Here is an 18,114-nt window from a genome sequence, read left to right as displayed (position 1 = left end):
TGGATATGAATGGCTTTCTCTATTATAAATCTGTGCCCATGTCACTCAACACACGAGTATGTGAGCTGGCACACACACAGACACAGACTACCTAGCTAGCTGCAGAATGCAGAAATCCCACCATTAATGCTAACCTATTAAAGTTCTTGCTCTCTTTGAGCATGGGGTCTTGAGTACTTGAGAATGTATTGAGGGGGTGCATATTAATGAAGGATGAAGCCAGACTCTATTTTGCCTTGTGACCTTAACCCTTGTCCAGTTAGGTAGACGGAGGGATGCAGAAGGCTGATTGGAGAGGGAGTCTTAGGACTGGGCGTGGCTGCCTTTCCCCTTGATATGGAGGGTGGTTCACACCAAACCCCTTCTTCAGCTTGAGGGCTGGAAGGCCAGGCTAGAGATTGTGAGAGTGGCTGATAGAGCTTCATCTTTCTCCCGGAAGGGAGTCAGTGACTCAGGGAGAATAGTTTCTCTGCAGATTCTTTGCAATGAAAATTACTCTTTGTTCTTTCTGAATTGATCCCTTGGGGCACCCACCCTTTCTTATTTATCAAAGGGCACACACAAACACACCCAAAATCAGATGCAAAAGAGGGAACAGAAAAGAAGAACATAGCAAAAAACAAACTAAAAGCCTACAAAAATTCTACCAAGGCTAAATCTGACCATGTCTTCACAAATTGTTTCCACATGCTCTGCTAGCATGTGCTCTGGGGCATTGAGGGTCAATCATAGGCCAACTGTCATGAACCCTGTGGGGTCTGACATGGAAGGAATCCTTTCACTTCCTTTCTGGGAGGAGGAGTGGTATCAGACCAGGAGATGGTAGGCAGGCTACCAGAGGAAGCAGGGCTTTAGAAGGTCTGTGACATGCCATTTCCTTCACCAACATAAAGTCTGAGACCCTCTGGAGTCTGCCTTTGCCTCACCAGTCCAGGCTTGGAGGAAGGACCATTGCTGCTTCCTGGCCTCTGTTTCCCTTGTTCCTCTCACATGGATTCCTCACTGGGGTGCTGTCTTCTGGTGTCTCCCCTCCTACATCCCTGCAACCAGCCTTTGGCCCAACCCCCTCTTTCCAGGTGCTGGGCATCACAGGGGTGCTGAGGGTGTAGAAGAGGGGTAGACAGAGAAGCAAGGTAGAATCACTTGCTTGATGACAGGTACAGTGGGGAGGACATCTGCAGTTATTCATGGGGACCCTGCCTCTCTCACCTCCCTCAGTTCTTCACCCACCTCCCAGAGTTGTGCACGTATGGGCTTCAAGTTTCCCAGCTCAGGAACTCAATGATACCTGTTTCTGTGATAAGATGGGAGGGATAGCTGGGGACCACAGGGTAGCCTTGGCCTGCCTGGTGATGATCAGTTCAGACACAGCTGCCTACATTGCTGTGTGGCTTCAGGAAAGTTTTGCCCTCTCGGGGTACCTAAATTGAAGGGACCTATACCTTTAAGTCTTTATCCACCAAAAGTAGCTGATAGATACTAGGTTACCCCCTTTTGCGGGGACAGTTCTAGATATTCCATCTTTGCTCCAAGCTGAGGTTTAGTGGAGGATAGACGAGGGCCTGGCAAGTATTTTAAAAAGAACTACTTTATTCCTTTTGTAATGACATGTAGTGCATGTCATCCCTTCATCCCTTAAATACACGGACGCTGGGCCTGTGATAGTAGCTGAGGGTGTGGTTGTGACTTACATATGAGCTCTACCCCTCAGAGGAGTCTAACAGAGCCAAGATGCCACCTGAGGGATTTTCTGGGGTGCTGCAGTGATTCACACCTTAATAACATCACCTAGAAAGGAAATAAAGTTTATGGGAGTGCAGGTAATGGAGAGTGAATTGTCCTGATTCTATAGATAGGGACATGAAGCCCAGGGACCAGTTATGCTCTAGTCTGTCCTATCCCTTGGTCATGGAGCCTGGACCCTATTGATCCAAGGGGGCATATAGTGCCGCCTAGAGGTGTTCAGGTTATCCAATGAGTTAAGTTAGAATTAGGAATGCGGGAAGTTTGTTGGAGGGTGAAGGAACCTTGTGAAAGATAAAAAGTGAGGAAGCAAGATAGGCAGCAAACTACTCACACTACAATGTGCATCTGAGAATGTCCCTGACAACCCAACAGTGAGGTCTAGAGGCTTAGTAACCCCATTGTGCTCAGTCAGTGACGGGGGCTGTCAGGGGAAAGTACCTGGACTCATGCTAGGGTAAGGCACTGCAACAGGAGGCTGGTAGCTCCTGTATTCTTGGTAGCGGAATAGCATGTTCTTTCTTGAAGAGACATGGATCTCTATGGTGATCAAAACCCCCAAACCAAACCCACCAGTATTGAGCCGATTCCAAGTCATTGCAACACTGTAGTACAGAGCAGAATGGTCCCATGGGGTTTCCAAGGCTGTAAATTTTTACAGAAGCAGATTACCACATAGTTCTCCTATGGAGGGTTCAAACTGTTGACTTCTGTTTGGCAGTTGAGTGCTTTAACCATGCACCACCAGTGCTCCTCTCTGGTTACCATGAAAAAGAAACAGAAGCATAAACAATGGTTCCTGGGGATTAAAGGGGATGAGAGAGATCTCTCTCCAGAGGACAGAGGCAGAGGAGACCTGAGTCCTGCCTTTGGCAATTCTGTAGGTTAAGTATCACGCTGCTAACCCAGTGATTGGTGGTTCAAACCCACCAGATGCTCCATGGGAGAAAGGTGAGTCTTTTCCTTCCCTAAAGATTTACATTCTCAGAAATCCTATATAGGGTCACTGTGATTTGGAATTGACTTGATGGCAGTGAGTTTGTTTGGTTGTATTTGTCTGTACACAGAGAGGGATGGACTGGGAAGGATGGCTGCTCACCATTCCAGGGCTGTTTGGTTCAAGGGGTTAGACATCTGTTTTTATGTATCTTGGTGTGAGGGTCATGGTGCAGTGAGTCTTCGAGGCGCGGGCCCTTCCTTCATATTGTTTACTCCCCAACAGCTTCTGCAGTCTCTTGTGAAAATGGTCATTGCAGCGTCAATGTATGTGAGTGTCTAGATATGTACATGCAAGTTTGTTGGTTCGAACTCACCAGCCATTCTTAGGAAATCCTATACAGGGTCGCTATGAGTCAGAACCCATAGGAGGTCACTTAACAACAACAACAGTCAATGTCTGCTGATAAGAGTATGTGTCCTTGTGTATGGGCATGCTTTCTGGCTGGGGTGTGAGGACAAAGCCTGGCCAATATGTGCTAGATGGGGGCAGAGTTAGGGGCTTGAGTCTGGGCGGCTAGGGCCAGAGCGAGGATGAGTCTTATATGGCTCACCCAGGACCATGGACAGCACCAATTTGTCTCAGAGCTCATGGATTGGGATTGTGGGGGCCCTTCCCAACCCCAGGATAACCTCACACTAACTCCAAGGGAATCTCAAAGTTCCCATGCTCAGCCCTGTGTTCCTGAGAATCTATGTGAAGCTAACCTTGGGTCGAGATTCTGGGAAAGGGAGATAATGTGGCGTGAACAAAACAGACATGGAAGATAAGTAACATTATTGATGTTACTGGAGATTAATGTATATATTAAAAACTTAGGGCAACTGCTGAAAAAAAATGGAATCCCAGAACGTCAGAAGGTGGGGGGTGGGGTGGGGAGAAGAAAGCTCCACTAATCCTATAAAAGGTACAATGGTGGGGGTATTAGAAGAAATAAGAATACATGATAAATGGTGGTGGTGGTGGTGTGCCGTGGAGTCGGTTCCAACTCATAGCGACCCTGTATAGGGTTTCTGAGACTGTAAATCTTTATGGGAGCAGAAAGTCTCATCTTTCTCCTGCAGAACGGCTGGTAGTTTTGTACTGCTGACCTTGAGGTTAGCAGCCCGACTCGTAACCACTATGCTACCAGAGCTCCTTAATAGGAACATAAAATCAGATATCAGGAATAATTCTCAACATTAATCATCATAGTCAATGTGAATGAAGGAAAAGTTAAGGTGAAAACTATACAAGTCACAAGACGGATAGTTATAGTACTATAATATTCAATCTAGTAAGATAAATAGTCATAAACATCTATATATCTAATGATATAACCTCAACCATATAAAGCAAACAAAAAAGGAGGGATTGTCAATCCTGTGGAAGATGTGTGTACCTTTTTCTCAGAAATTCCATCATCAAGTTAAAAAAAAATCATTTCTCAACTGGAATATATGTCTTAAAACTATGGTATTGAACAACCAAGGAGTTTAAAATCTGCAAGTAGTACTATATAACTTTTATGATCACATAAATATATAGAAAAAGTATTAAAATGTATGGAAAAGATAAACCCCATGCTATGTTAGTCGTTACTTAGCACAGAGATAAAGGGAAATATAATAAGGGAGGTATATTTGTTTTAATCTGTAAATGGACCAAGAGGCAGTTGTACGAACAGAACATGGGGACAATGAATGGTTTAAAATTAAGAAAGGTGTGAGACAGGGTTGTATTCTTTCACCATATTTATTCAACTTGTATGCTGAGCAAATAATCCGAGAAGCTGGGTTATATAAACAAAAACGTGACATCAGAATTGGAGGAAGACTCATTAACAACCTGCAATATGCAGATGATACAACCTTGCTTGCTGAAAGTGAAGAGGACTTAAAACATTTACTGATGAAGATCAAAGAGCCAGCCTTTGGTACGGATTATATCTCAATATAAAGAAAACAAAAATCCTCACCACTGGACCAATAAACAACATTCTTATCAACAGAGAAAAGATTGAAGTTGTCAAGGACTTCAATCTTCTTGGATCAACTATCAACACTCATGGAAGCAGCAGTCAAGAAATCAAATCATGTATTACATTAGGCAAATCTGCTGCACAAGACCTTTTTATAGTGTTGAAGAGCAAAGATGCCAGTTTGAGGACTAAGGTGCGCCTGACCCAAGCCATGGTATTTTCAATAGCCTCATATGCATGTGAAAGCTGGTGTTGGAGGAGAATATTGAAAGTGCAATGGGCTGGCAAAAGAACCAACAGATCTGTTTTGGAAGAAGTGCAGCCAGAGTGCTCCATGGAGGCCAGGATGGCCAAACTTTGTCTCTCATACCTCGGACATATTGTCAGAAGGGACCAGTCGCTGGAGAAGGATATCATGTTTGGTAAGGTGGAAGGTCAGAGAATAAGAGGAAGACCCCCAATGAGATGGACTGGCCAGGTGGCAGCATCAATGGACTCAAGCAGTAGTGAGGTTGGCCCAGGATCAGGCAGTGTTTCGTTTTGCTGTGCATAGGGTTCCTATGAGTATTGACTCGATGGCACTTAACAACAATAGCAACATTGCTGCAAAATAAATTACCCCAAACTTTAGTGACTTAAAATAATACCCTTTTGTTACCTCACATTTTCTCAGGTCAGAAGTCTGGGTATGGATTAGATGAGCCCTCTGCTAAAATCAAAGCTGGGGCTGTGGTCTCATGTGGAGCTCAGGATCGTCTTTCAAGTTCATTCAGGTTGTTGGCAGAAATCAGCCCCTTTTAGTTGTAGGACTGAGGTCCCCATATTTTCTTTTTTTGCTGGCTAATCCTGGTGTGGTACTGTAGGATAAGCACTTGACCTGAAGGTCAGTTTGAACTGCAAGGTCAGTGGTTCAAACTCACCAGCTACTGCTTAGAAACACTATACAGGGTTGCTATGGGTCAGAACCAACTCCAAGACACTTAACAACAACAACAATAGACTAAGAGGTCACTCTCAGCTCCTAGAGGCTGCCACAGGCCATAGTCACATGACCCCTTCCATAGGCAGTTCAAAACAAAGCAGTTTGCTTTTCCCCAGGGTAGAAAGCATCTGCGGCAATTTTGAGCCTCTCTGACTTTTTCTCTGTCTGATATCTAGACCCTCTTTTAAAGAGCTCTCCTGACTAAGTCAGGCCCACTCACACTCAAAGAGAGGGGATTTTGTAGGTCATGCACATCAGGGAGCAGGAATCCTAGGTGCCACAGGAGGGATATACACAGGGGGTCTTTAATTACATTGAGTGTTTTATACCTTTAGTAAAAAATGTCTGCATCAAATAGGGCATTGTGCTAGAGTAGTGTCTAATAAAAGCAAGTGATGAATGCATTGAGATTTATTTTCTAATTCTTTTTTCTTTGGAAATATTTCACATACAAACATATATTAGAACCATAACAAACTGAAAATTAGTGAACTAAGTTTACAATGAAATTGACTAGAAAAGAAACAACAGAATCAAAAGGATAACATTTACCTAAAGATTAATTTCAAAAGGATTAGGAAAGACGGAGAAATGGAAACAGGAAACACCAGGAGGAATTTGTGGGATAAGTAATGTTACATTGTGGGGATTGCAACCAATGCCATGAAACCGATGGTGTATGAATTGTTGAATGGAAACTGATAAACTGCTCTTTAAGAACTAGATGGTGCCCAGGTATCACTACCAATGGTTCAGAAAGGAATCATATTAGAAGGTCCGGGATAGAGTGTGAGAAAATGTGGCATAAAACTCAAAATTAGGTTTTTGAAAAAAGACCAGGTTTACTGGTCAGATAGAGACTGGTGGAACCCCAAGATTATGGCTCTTGGTCACCTTTCTGGTCTGGAACTGAACTCACCGCTATGACTCTATTTTCAGTTAATTAACAGATAGATAGCTATACGGGGCGGGAGTGGGGGTGGGGAAGCAGCAACACAAATGATATACTCACACCATAGAAGGACCAGCCACCTGAGACCAAAAGGGCAGAATTGATTCAAGAACAAATTTCAGAAGGATGGAGACAGAAGTAGAAACAGGAACAAGAAACACAGGGTGGGATAGATGATGTTCGCTGAGGGGATTGCGATCATTGAGATGAAACAAAATATATGATTTGCTAAATGCAAAGTTGATAGCCCGCTCTGTAAACCTTCACTCAATTCACAGTAAAAAGTTAGAAAGAAAAGAAAAGAAAAGAGACAACAGATTAAACTCAAAGAAAGAAGGAAGGTATTAGTAAAGATAAAACCAGAAAGCAGTATGAAATTGATGAATGAAATAAGTAAACTTAGCAGGTCTGATCAAGAATAAAAGTAGGAACCTATGAGAAAAGGGACATAGTTCCAGGAACAGAGGTGACTGAAACACTGTGAGACAATAGTCAAGTAAAAAATTATTGTTACTGGGATTTCAGCTCATACACACACAGGTGTTTTCCAAACAAAACATGTTTAAACATGTTTCTGTGGTCAGTGGTGACTGCAGAAAAGTTCTCTCAGTAAAACCCTTGCCTTAGTTTGGTTGTTGTTAAGTGCCCATTGAGTTGGTTCTGGTTCATAACGACACTGTATAGGGATTCCTAGGAGCAACTGGTGGGTTTGAATCACTGGCCTTGTGGGTAATTGTTGTTGTGAAGTTCTGTCAAGTCGATTGCGACCTATAGCGACCCTAGTATAGGGTTTCCAAGGAGCAGCTGGTGAGCTTGAACCACCAGCTTTGCAGTTCAAATGGCTTTGCAGTCTGGTGCATTAACCCACAGCACCACACCAGGACTTTCTGCAGCACCAAGTTGTTGTTGTTAAGTGCTGTCGAGTCAATTCCGACTTATAGCAACACTGTACATTGGTTTCTAAGGAGTAGCTGGTGGGTTTGAACGGCCGACCTTTTGGGTTGCAGTACTTTGCTTATCCTACAGCGCCACAACAAGGGTCCTTTTAAAAAACAAAACAAAACAGGTCTAATAAAAGCTGTGGCTTCTGAGGGTTTGTGTTAGGCCAATTCAATTCAAAGCTGGGAGGTTTAGTTACGATGCTGGTTTTTTTTTTGTTTTTGTTTTTTTTATTCCAAAGGGGTGATCTTGATAGATTTTTCTCTAAGGACACAGGATAATCATGGGAGAAGAATTTAAGAAGGTGTTTTTTTTTCAGCAAACTGAAAACTGCATTGGTAAGGAAAAAGACTAGACCGTTAAGCCTAAGCTTTGTTTTCCATCAGGACAACGCATCTACTGATTCATCAAGGGAAGCAAAGGTTGTCTTAAGAGAATTTCACTGGGAAACCTTACCCCATCTACCCTCTAGCTCTGATCTTGACTCTTCAGACTTCTTTTTGTTCCCCTAAACTCAAAGAACATTTCAAATGAACACAATTTGAGTTCCTTGAGGATACCAAAACTGCCGTTCGGTGCCCATCGAAGAGTGCAGACTTCTTTTGGGAAGGGCTAGAGAGATGGAAATGCTGCCTTCAGAACTGTATAGATCTAGAGTCCTCTGAGGCTGTGATACCTAGTTTCAGTCTGGCTGCCTCCCCCATAGAGTCGGAGCTGCAGTGGGAGGGAGCCCTGCCCAGGCAGAACCGGAGCCAGAGCCTGAGCACAGCGGTCCTCTTCAGCCTATCTCTTCTCCCGCCTCTGCCTCTCGCAAGCCTGGTTTGGGTTGTTTGCATTTCATATCAAGACGGGAATGCAAACAAGTTATTTTTGCTAACAATCTGGTATCTCCATCAGGAGGGGACAGTGTGTGCCTACTCTCTGAAGACAAAAGGTGTGCAGGAGACTCTGGACAATGAACCTGAGAGTTCAGCCCACAGTGGTCTGAAGCTGTGTGGGAAAGCTGAGGGAGTCCTCTGGGAAAGATGGCCATGGCTCCAAGCCCTTCTCTGGCTCAGCCATACATCAACCCCATGGCAGTGGCCGTGTGGGAATGGCAGGATGAGCTGGGCACTTGGCACCTCTAAAGCCACACTGCCTGCAGCTACACTAAACAACAGTTTGTCCGTCAGAAAGGCCAGTGCTTCTGGCTAGGGAGTGTGGCCAGGCTGACCCTCACTGGCCCCTTACATCATTGATCTCCCTAGCTGGACCCAGTTCTGCCAGCACACTGGCACCATGTGGGCTATGCACAGGTACCTGTTTCTTCAGCATCCCACCAAGGACCTCGGAGCATAGGGCTGGACCAAGGACCTCAGAGCAAGGACACTGCAGAGGGCTGTTTTGGACCCACAGTGCCTGGGGCCCGTAAATAAAGCGCTGGGTAAATAAAGATTGTGGGAATGGGTTTTGGGTCAGCTTCTCATACCTGTTTTTCTGTTTACAATAACTGCCCAGTAGCCAAAGTAAAATAAATAAAAAGTGTATAGACCTAGATGGAGGAGATGTTGAGAAACAATAGCTTCACGTTTTGATATTTTTATTTGATAAATGTTTCTATGATTTCGTAGCAATACTTTTTTATTGTTCCTCATATCTGAACACCTAGGTTGAAATGAATATTTTTCTAGAGAAATAAAATTGTTGAATTTACCCCTAAAAAGATCCCAGGCCCAGATGGTTTTATATGCAAATTCTATAAACTTTTAAGGAGCAGATCATTCCTAAGTCATCAATAAGGAAGGTGGAACATTTTCCAGCATATTCCATGAGCTTTCATAATGCTGATATATTAAGACAAGGCCAGAATATCACAAATTAACCTCCCCCCCACAATACTGTAATTCCATTTAATAATTTAATGCATAACAACAATAAATAAATTAATTTATATATTCACTAAGTTATTCATGCATGAACATAGAGACAAAAATTATGGAACAACAAAAACATAGCAAGATCAACCATCTACAAAGCTCTTTCACTTCCTGAACTGAGACCATCCAGGTAAACCATGACTGAACAAAGAGGGCAGGTCTATTTATAGCTGACGTGTCTCAAGCACATCAGTGCCAGCCATTGCCTACTGAGGTGAGCACACCTGAGCCTAGGAGGCTTGTTTGCAGATGCAGATCTCACCTGCCAGGTGAAAGTCAAGATTGGAGGAGAGAATCCGGAGTGGAGACATGGTGCTGCTCTTGATAAACCAGATATCTTCAAAAAGAGATGATTACAAAGTCTGGGCTTCTATGGGTGGAGAAGGCAGAGCCCAGTCCAACCCTGGAAATGCTAGGCATAGCTACTGTCCTGATCCTTGCAGGGCAGGGTGGGAGCATCCAGGTACTTCCTTTTTCCCTATCAGGCTTAGACCTGAGGCCCATGTAGTGACCACTGTGTGGTGCTCTGGACTGAAGTTGGGCTCCGGAACTCAGGTCAGGCTTGCGGCTTGAAGACTGGGCAGACAGAACAAGAGACCTGGGTTAGGTTGAGAGAGCCTCGCTCTGGTCTCTTTGTTGCTCCTCACCCCAGCCACAGATGTACAGCAAAGTGTCCTGTAGGATTTGTACAATCGGAATGTGTCCACAGGCAAACAGCTACACTCACAGCACCATACCCAAACTCACTGAATGCTTCTTTTTATCACCTTTACAATTGTGGCTGTTACCAGAACTCCAACTCAGTCACCTGACACGTCCAGGAGTGTGAGCCACCCTTCCTGAGGAGCTAGTCCATTCCAGGGGCCCCAAAGCCCCTGAGAGAGCCGCACAGACCCTGACAGCAGCCCATAAGTTGCAAGGTGGGCTGATGCACCACAAGCAAACAGGCAGTGGTCTGCAATCTGGTGTGTACTAGAAACCTCAAACTCTTTCCTGTGACTTAGGTGGGTATCTCAGTCGACCATCTCTGGGGTATAAGACGCATGGCTTATCTTCATTTCCTAGAATTCAAATGAATTTGAAGACCCTGTGGCCAGCCTCCTCTTGCACACTGCCATCCTCTCTGAGGTGGGAATCCAGTGCTGCTTATGGGAGGCAGTCTGGGAGAAAGAACTTCAGGGAAGTCCTACTGTCTCCCCTGAGATCTTCCACCTGAGAAAGGCGTCATTTCACTAAGAACTGCCTAGTCCATTCTGTCATCTTGCAAAGTTGGGTTCCGCTGGTCATCCTCTGCATCCCCCCTCCCCGCAAGACGCTGAGGTGCCTGCTCTGTGGAGGGAGGAAATCTCCTCCTTAGGAGACTTGGAGGCGGAAGTTCTCAGTGAGGAGAGAGCTCCCTTCAGAGGGAATTGGGTGTGTGTGTGTGCTGTGACCAGGGGATTCAAAATGGAGCTGCCAGGTGCAGAGAAAAAACCAGCTGAGGGGAGCACCTGGGCAAAAGACTGGATGGAGAGAGAAGGGAAGAAGAGTATGGAAGGAGAGGTGAGGGAAGAGAACTAAGGAATGGAGGTTGAGAAGAGTGGAGAGTGGAGGAAAGGCGGAGGGCGAAAGGGCTGAACAAAGGTTGGGGGAGGGACTAAGAAACCCATAGAGTGAAGGAGAGGAAGGGACATAGTCTCTTGCAAGCCCATCCCTGTGGCCTCCCTCAGTTATTTGTTTTCTAACTCAGGTCTCAGCAGGGTGACCACTTCCTCTTCCCTGCCTGCTAACCAGCTCACCACTGTAATTTCCTCACCATCTCTGGCTCCCCCTCCTTCCTCACCCCCACTGCCCTATCTTGGTGGCGGGGTTGAGTATATATGGTGTTTGTTGTTGGTGCTGTCCAGTCGGTTCCAACTCATTATGACCCTACATAGGGTTTCCAAGGAGTGACTGGTGAGTCTGAAATGTTGACCTTGTGGTTTGATCCAGAACCTTATCTCACAGTCCAGTCAAACCAGGACTCCAGTGGAATGCAAATGGGAACCACAGGGAGGAAACAGAGTAACTGCCCTGTAAGGAAGGGATGTAATCACTGAGGTAAAACAAATGTATGATTTGTTCAGTGTAAAACTGATGATCTTATCTGTGAACCTTTACTCAATTCACCATAAGAAGTTGGAAAAAATAAATGCGTTTATATGTCACAATTAAATACATATATATAAGTTGTTGTTATTAAGTGCCTTGGAGTCGGTTCTGACTCACAGCAACCCTGTATAGGGTTTCCAGAGAGCAGCTGGTGAGTTTGAACTGCTGATCTTGCAGTCCAGTGCATTATCCTGCACCACCACATCAGAACTCTATACCTTCGGTATGGATTACATCTCAATGTAAAGAAAACAAAAATCCTCACCACTGGACCAATAAACAACATTCTTATCAATGGAGAAAAGATTGAAGTTGTCAAGGACTTCATTCTTCTTGGATCAACTGTCAACACTCATGGAAGCAGCAGTCAAAAGATCAAATGACATATTGCCTTAGGCAAATCTGCTGCACAAGATTTTTTTAAGTGTTGAAGAGCAAAGATGTCAGCTTGAGGACTAAGGTGCACCTGACCCAAGCCATGGTATTTTCAGTAACCTCATATGCATGTGAAAGCTGGACAGTGAATAAGGAAGATCGTAGAAGAATTAATGCCTTTGAGTTGTGGTGTTGGAGGAGAATATTGAAAGTGCCATGGGCTGCCAAAAGAACCAATAGATCTGTTTTGGAAGAAGTGCAGCCAGAGTGCTTGCTCCTTGAGGCCAAGATGACCAAACTTTGTCTCTCATACTTTGGACATATTGTCAGGAGGAAGCAGTCGCTGGAGAAGGATATCATGTTTGGTAAGGTGGAGGGTCAGAGGAAAAGAGGAAGAACCCCAACGAGATGGATTGGCCAGGTGGCAGTATCAATGGACTCAAGCGTGGCAACAATAGTGAGGTTGGCCCAGGATCGGGCAGTGTTTCGTTGTACTGTGCATAAGGTCACTATGGGTAGGTACCGACTCGATGGCACCTGACAACAACAACAACATATATATATACACACACATTACACATATATATACACTCATTATATATATACACATATATTTTGTTGTGTGCTGTGGTGTCGGTTCCAACTCATAGCGACCCTGTACAGGGTTTCCAAGGCTATAAATCTTTACGGGAGCAGAAAACCTCATCTTTTTCCCGTGGAACAGCTGGTAGTTTCGAACTGCTGACCCTAAGGTTTGCAGCCCGATTCATAACCACTACGCTACCAGAGCTACTCTCTCTCTCTATATATATATATATATCTTTTTATTGTGGATTGAGTGAGGATTTAAAGACAAGATAATCAGCTTTACATTCAACAAATCATACATTTATTTCGTCTTAATGATTGCAATCCCCTCCCTGCAACAACAGTTAACCCGCTTCCTCCCTGTGCTTCCTATTGGCATTCTACCCATCTTCCTGTCCCTTCTCAACTTTGTCCTTAGGAAAATGATGCCCTTTTGATTTTGAATGACTGACTGTTCCTTGGCAAGCATACCTTTCTAGTGCTGTCATCATTCCCCCCCCCCCAACACATACTTATCTACTGCTTGGGTGAAAATTGGACCATGAGGGTGGCTTCCATTCCTGAACTGAAGTGTGGCTAAGGGTCATAGTCTCAAGTTCCTCCAGTCTCTCTCTGACCAGTAAACCAGTCTTCTATTTTTTTTTTTTTTTAATTAAATAATTTTGAGTTTTGCTCCACACTGTCTCCCACTCTATATGGGATCCTCTAATGTGATCCCTTTCAGAGCAGTTGGTAGTGGTAGCTAGGCACCGTCCAAGTGTTCTGGTCTCAGAGTTGTGGAGACTGATGTTCACATGTTCCATTAGTCCACTAGGCTAATTGATTCCAAGCCTCTTCAATTCTCATCGCTCTTCTTTCTTCCACACACGGAGAGACCAACTAAAGCTGCACCTTAGATGGCCGCTCATGGGCTTCTAACATCCCCGATGCTACAGGGTTGAGAATATTATTATTATTTTACTTTATTAACAAGAGTGTCAAAATATGCAAAGTAGATAAAAGCATACATGGAACTCCCATGTACCCACTGTTTAGCATGCTACCTCTGTGCCCACATCCCAACTGTGATATTTTGAATTGAGTCATGGATTATCATTTTATTTGTAATATTGTTGTAATGTTGTAAATATTTCAGCACATATCTAAAGGTTGTTGGTATTGTTGTGTGCCAACCAGCTGATTGCAACTCACAGTGAACCTTTAGTAAAGAGTAGAACTGCCCCAAAGGATTTTCAGTTCTATGAGTCGGAACCGACATGGCAGTACTTAACAACAACGTACATGGGAGTAGATCAAGCTTTGTTAGCAGCTGAGTGCTTAACCACGGCACCACCAGGGCTCCTTATCTAAAGGATCACCAAAGCAAATCAGCTGCCATCTAGTTGATTCTGACTCATAGGGACACGATATAGGGTTTCTGAGACTGTAAATGTTTAAGGGAGCCGACAGCCTCATCTTTCTCTCCCAACTCCAGTGGTTGGTGGGTTTGAACACTAACCTGTGATTAGCAGTCTACAACACTGAAGGTACAGGATTACATAAAAATAATAACCACACTGTCATAATTACATAACACCTTAAAAAACCACTCCCCTAAAATTCCTTAATAATTGAACATGTAAATAGCCAGTCATAATGTTCATTCCTTACCTTCTAAGTGCTTTGTCTTTTTGTTTTTTTTTAAACCCATTGTCTGCTTAAATACGGTTCACACATTTGAATTTAGTTTGAAGGTTCCCTCCATCTCTCTGTCTTTGCAAGTTCTTTTGAAGAAACTGGGCTGATTGTCCTGTCCACTAGTTTCCCACTGTCTGAGCTGGCTGATTTTGCCTCTGAGTGATACAGTTAGCGCTCGATGGTTTAAATCCACCCAGCAGCACTGAGAGAAGAAAGGCCTGTTGATCTGCTTCCATGAAGTTTCCCGCTAAGGAACCTCACAGAGCACGGGGTTGTGTGGCACTGGGCTTGGTCTATTGAACATGCTTCCCTACGACTGATGTGAAATCCTGTTGCTTCTGAGTTCAAGTGCTGCTCACTGGAGATGGCCCACGTATTTTCAGGGACTGTGATTCCCTATTGCCTCCCCTGTACCTGTGTTCCCATGGGCTCCAGACACAATGGCCTCTTTGCTTCCTAGAACTTGTCCTCCTATTTGGACTCTCTGCACTGTTAATTCCTCTACCCAGAATGCTCTTCCCAGGTATTCTCCCAGCTCCCTCCTCAAAGCAACTCCTTTATTGAATACTACTAGTTCCCCTGCCCTCAACCCTATTAGCCCCCTTGGCCTGTCTGTACTTTTTTCATTAGCACCTACCACCTCCTAAGTTGCATGTCACTTAATTACTTGACAGTTTATGTGATTACATTTACTTTATGACATTATCTCTCTCTCCCTACTAGAACATAAGTCTCACAAAGGCATTCATTTCTACCTGTTTTGTCACTGAATGTATAGCCTGTCCTTAGAACAGTGCCTGGCAAACAATAATAAGTGCTCTCTCTATTCATATTTGTGGAAGGAATAAATGAATGACTTGTCTTAAAACTCAGAGCTGATGCTGTTTCTCCCTTGGCCCCAGACTTCTGAGGCTGTCCTCTCACCGGGCTGTGACGGAAACTCCCCCAGTGTCTTCCTTAGCCCAGCCCTGGAGACTCTTTACTACCTGGGTCCTACACTTCCTCCTCACTCTGTTCCCTGCTGAGCCTGACCTCTGGGGCACAGAACGTGCCAGATCATACTGCGCTCTTTCCTGCCTCTGCGTCTTTATTTGGGCTGTTCTCTCACACATTAATTCTCAGGGCTCAAATTCCTGACAGTCACCCATTCTGGGAAGCCCTCTGGGGGCCTCTGTTGGGATGCCAGGCCCAGAATGGGTGTTAGAGAAGGCTGAACAAGCAACACAGATAGAGCTCATCCAGTAGGCCTTGCCAGCTTAGATGAATCTCTAATTCTAGGCTTTGGCCAAACCTGACCCCTGACTCCAGCCTGACCCTAATCCTAGTCTGACTCCTAACTTGATTACAGGCCTCAACCCAGAATACCCTGTGATTTCCAAGCTGACCCCTGATCCTGATCCTAGGACTTAGCCTCATCCTGACCATAGACTTCTATGATCTCCAAACCCAGGCTAACTCCTAATCTTTATCACAGCCCCAAACTCACAAGGGGCATGGAAGAAGGGTGAGGATTATTCTGGAAAGTCTATTGCTCAGAGAAGGGAGCCAAGACTTCAAGGTTGGGAATCTTCTGGGGCACCCGGGGGCAGTTCTCACACCTGCTCTTCCTCCACCCATTCCCCATCCCAGGCTCCCAACCCAGCAGGTGCTGTCCTGGGACGGGGCTCCAAGGCCAGGCCCCAGGGGAGGGAAGAACTGGCTAGATGAGCTCACACCTCTGTTTGCATAGGTCTGGTTAAAAATAGCTTCGGCTGTGCAAACCTTTTTCATTTCCTCCAGATCCTAGATCCCGCCCCGACATAAGTCAGTTGCCAGCTGCCCTGCCCCATGGCCTCTTCTCTCCTATGATGGCCCAGGGCCCAGAAGGACGGGGACAAGTCCCCTGACAGCACCCAGGTGAACTCAGGCACCTGCCCCGGCCTCTAGAAAGCCACCTGTGTTGGTGTTGGTTTCTCTTGCTTGCAAACTTGAAATTGTTTATTCCCCTCTCTTTGGGTAAATAGACCCAGATCTTCCTCCCCAAGGGGGAGAACCTGGAAGACCAGGATCCTCTGTAGGGGTGAGGTAGGGTGTGAGTAGGGGGCTGCAGAGTGAGGCTCAGAGGAAGGGCTCAGTGGGAATTGGTAGAGGAACATAGCACTGCGCTGAAGAGAGGAAGTCTTGAACTGGCTGCAGCAAAGAAATGCATATGTGCCCCGTAGTGAGTAGAGACAATGCAGATTGACACCTTGTTCACATCTGAAGGCAGCTGGGCTCCATCAGAGGACTGTGAGAAGGGGCTTGCCCCAGGAAAGTACAGAACTGTCTACTAAAGGAATGCTCTGCTCCTGGTTTAGGGAACATGCTAATTCCTGGGGCAGCTTGGGCCTGAGGATCTCAGTCTGGGGCCAAACTAAACTTAGGGTCTCCGCCTCTCTGCCCCAAGAACAGACTGGACACATTCTCCCATAGTCAGGCCTGCTCTAGCCTGGCACCTGCTGGCCACTCCTCAGCTGCCAGTGCCACTTCCTAGTTGCCCTGACATCAGTGTAGAACGTGTCTGTCACCTAGCGCCCTAGGTGGAAACCACAGTCTCTTATTCTTTATCTACTATGTTCAGTAGTCTAGTGTGGGTACTTGCTCCAGGCCTGGCCAATGAGATGGTCACATGCCTCAAACTGAACCAATGAGCATCAGCCCTGGAACTTTTGCTGGAATAAAGGGAAAGAAGCATCTTTTTTCTACTAGTATGCCAAGAAACTATAAACTCTCTGTTATTGTGGTCATATTTGATGGTGGTGGTGGTGTGCTGTGGAGTCGGTTCTGACTTAAAAGCAACCCTGCATAGGATTTCCGAGCTGTAACTCTTTAGCTGCCGGATATTTGAGATAATACAGATCCAAGAGATGGCGAGAGAGAGATTTCTGATGACATTGTCCTTTGATCCAGCTATGCCTGAATTCACCGTCATGTTGTTGTTACTTGATCCTGACTCATGCTGATCCCATGTGTTACAGAGTACAACTGTTCCTCATGGCTATATGGTTACGAACGGGCTGCAAACCTTAAGGTCAGCAGTTTGAAACTACCAGCTGCTCTGTGGGAGGAAGATGAGGCTTTCTGCTCCCATAAAGATTTACAGCCTCGGAAACCCTGTACAGGGTCACTATGAGTCAGAACCAACTCCATGCACATCACCACCACCACCACCAATCTTTGCAAAATCAGATGTCCAGACCTGTCTTATGTGTTATTGCTGGGTATGTTCAAATCACCAATCTTTCGGTTGACAGCTGAGTGTAAACTTTTTGCTTCACCCAGGAATCTCTAAAGTTAGTCTATTGTTGTACTTTTCAGCTTCTGAGCTGTAAATTCCTTCTTTGCTTAAGCCACTTGCAGGGCAGCTAATTATTTACTGAGTTCCTTCTAGCTATATGTTTCCATTCTGTGGTTGGAATCCTGAAGTGACTGGAGCGTCTATGCCTGTGATTGGAGACCTGGTGTGGTGCTGTAGAATAAGCAGTGAACTGCTAACTGCAAGGTTGGAAGTTCAAATCCACTAGCCATTCCTTGATGTGGTTGTTGTTGTTAGGTGCCATCGAGTTGGTACTGACTCATATCAACCCTATGCACAACAGAATAAAACACTGTCCAGTCCTGGGTCAACCTCACCATTGTTGCCATGCTTGAGCCCACTGATGCTGCCACTTGGCCAATCCATCTCGTTGGGGGGTCTTCCTCTTTTTCTCTGACCCTCCACCTTACCAAACATGATATCCTTCTCCAGCGACTGCTCCCTCCTGACCATATGTCCGAAGTATGAGAGACGAAGCTTGGCCATCCTGGCCTCCAAGGAGCACTCTGGCTTTACTTCTT

The sequence above is a fragment of the Chrysochloris asiatica genome, unplaced genomic scaffold (assembly GCF_000296735.1).
Source record: "Chrysochloris asiatica unplaced genomic scaffold, ChrAsi1.0 scaffold00124, whole genome shotgun sequence".
In the NCBI taxonomy this organism is placed as follows: Eukaryota; Metazoa; Chordata; class Mammalia; order Afrosoricida; family Chrysochloridae; genus Chrysochloris; species Chrysochloris asiatica.
This window is presented reverse-complemented; position numbering follows the sequence as displayed.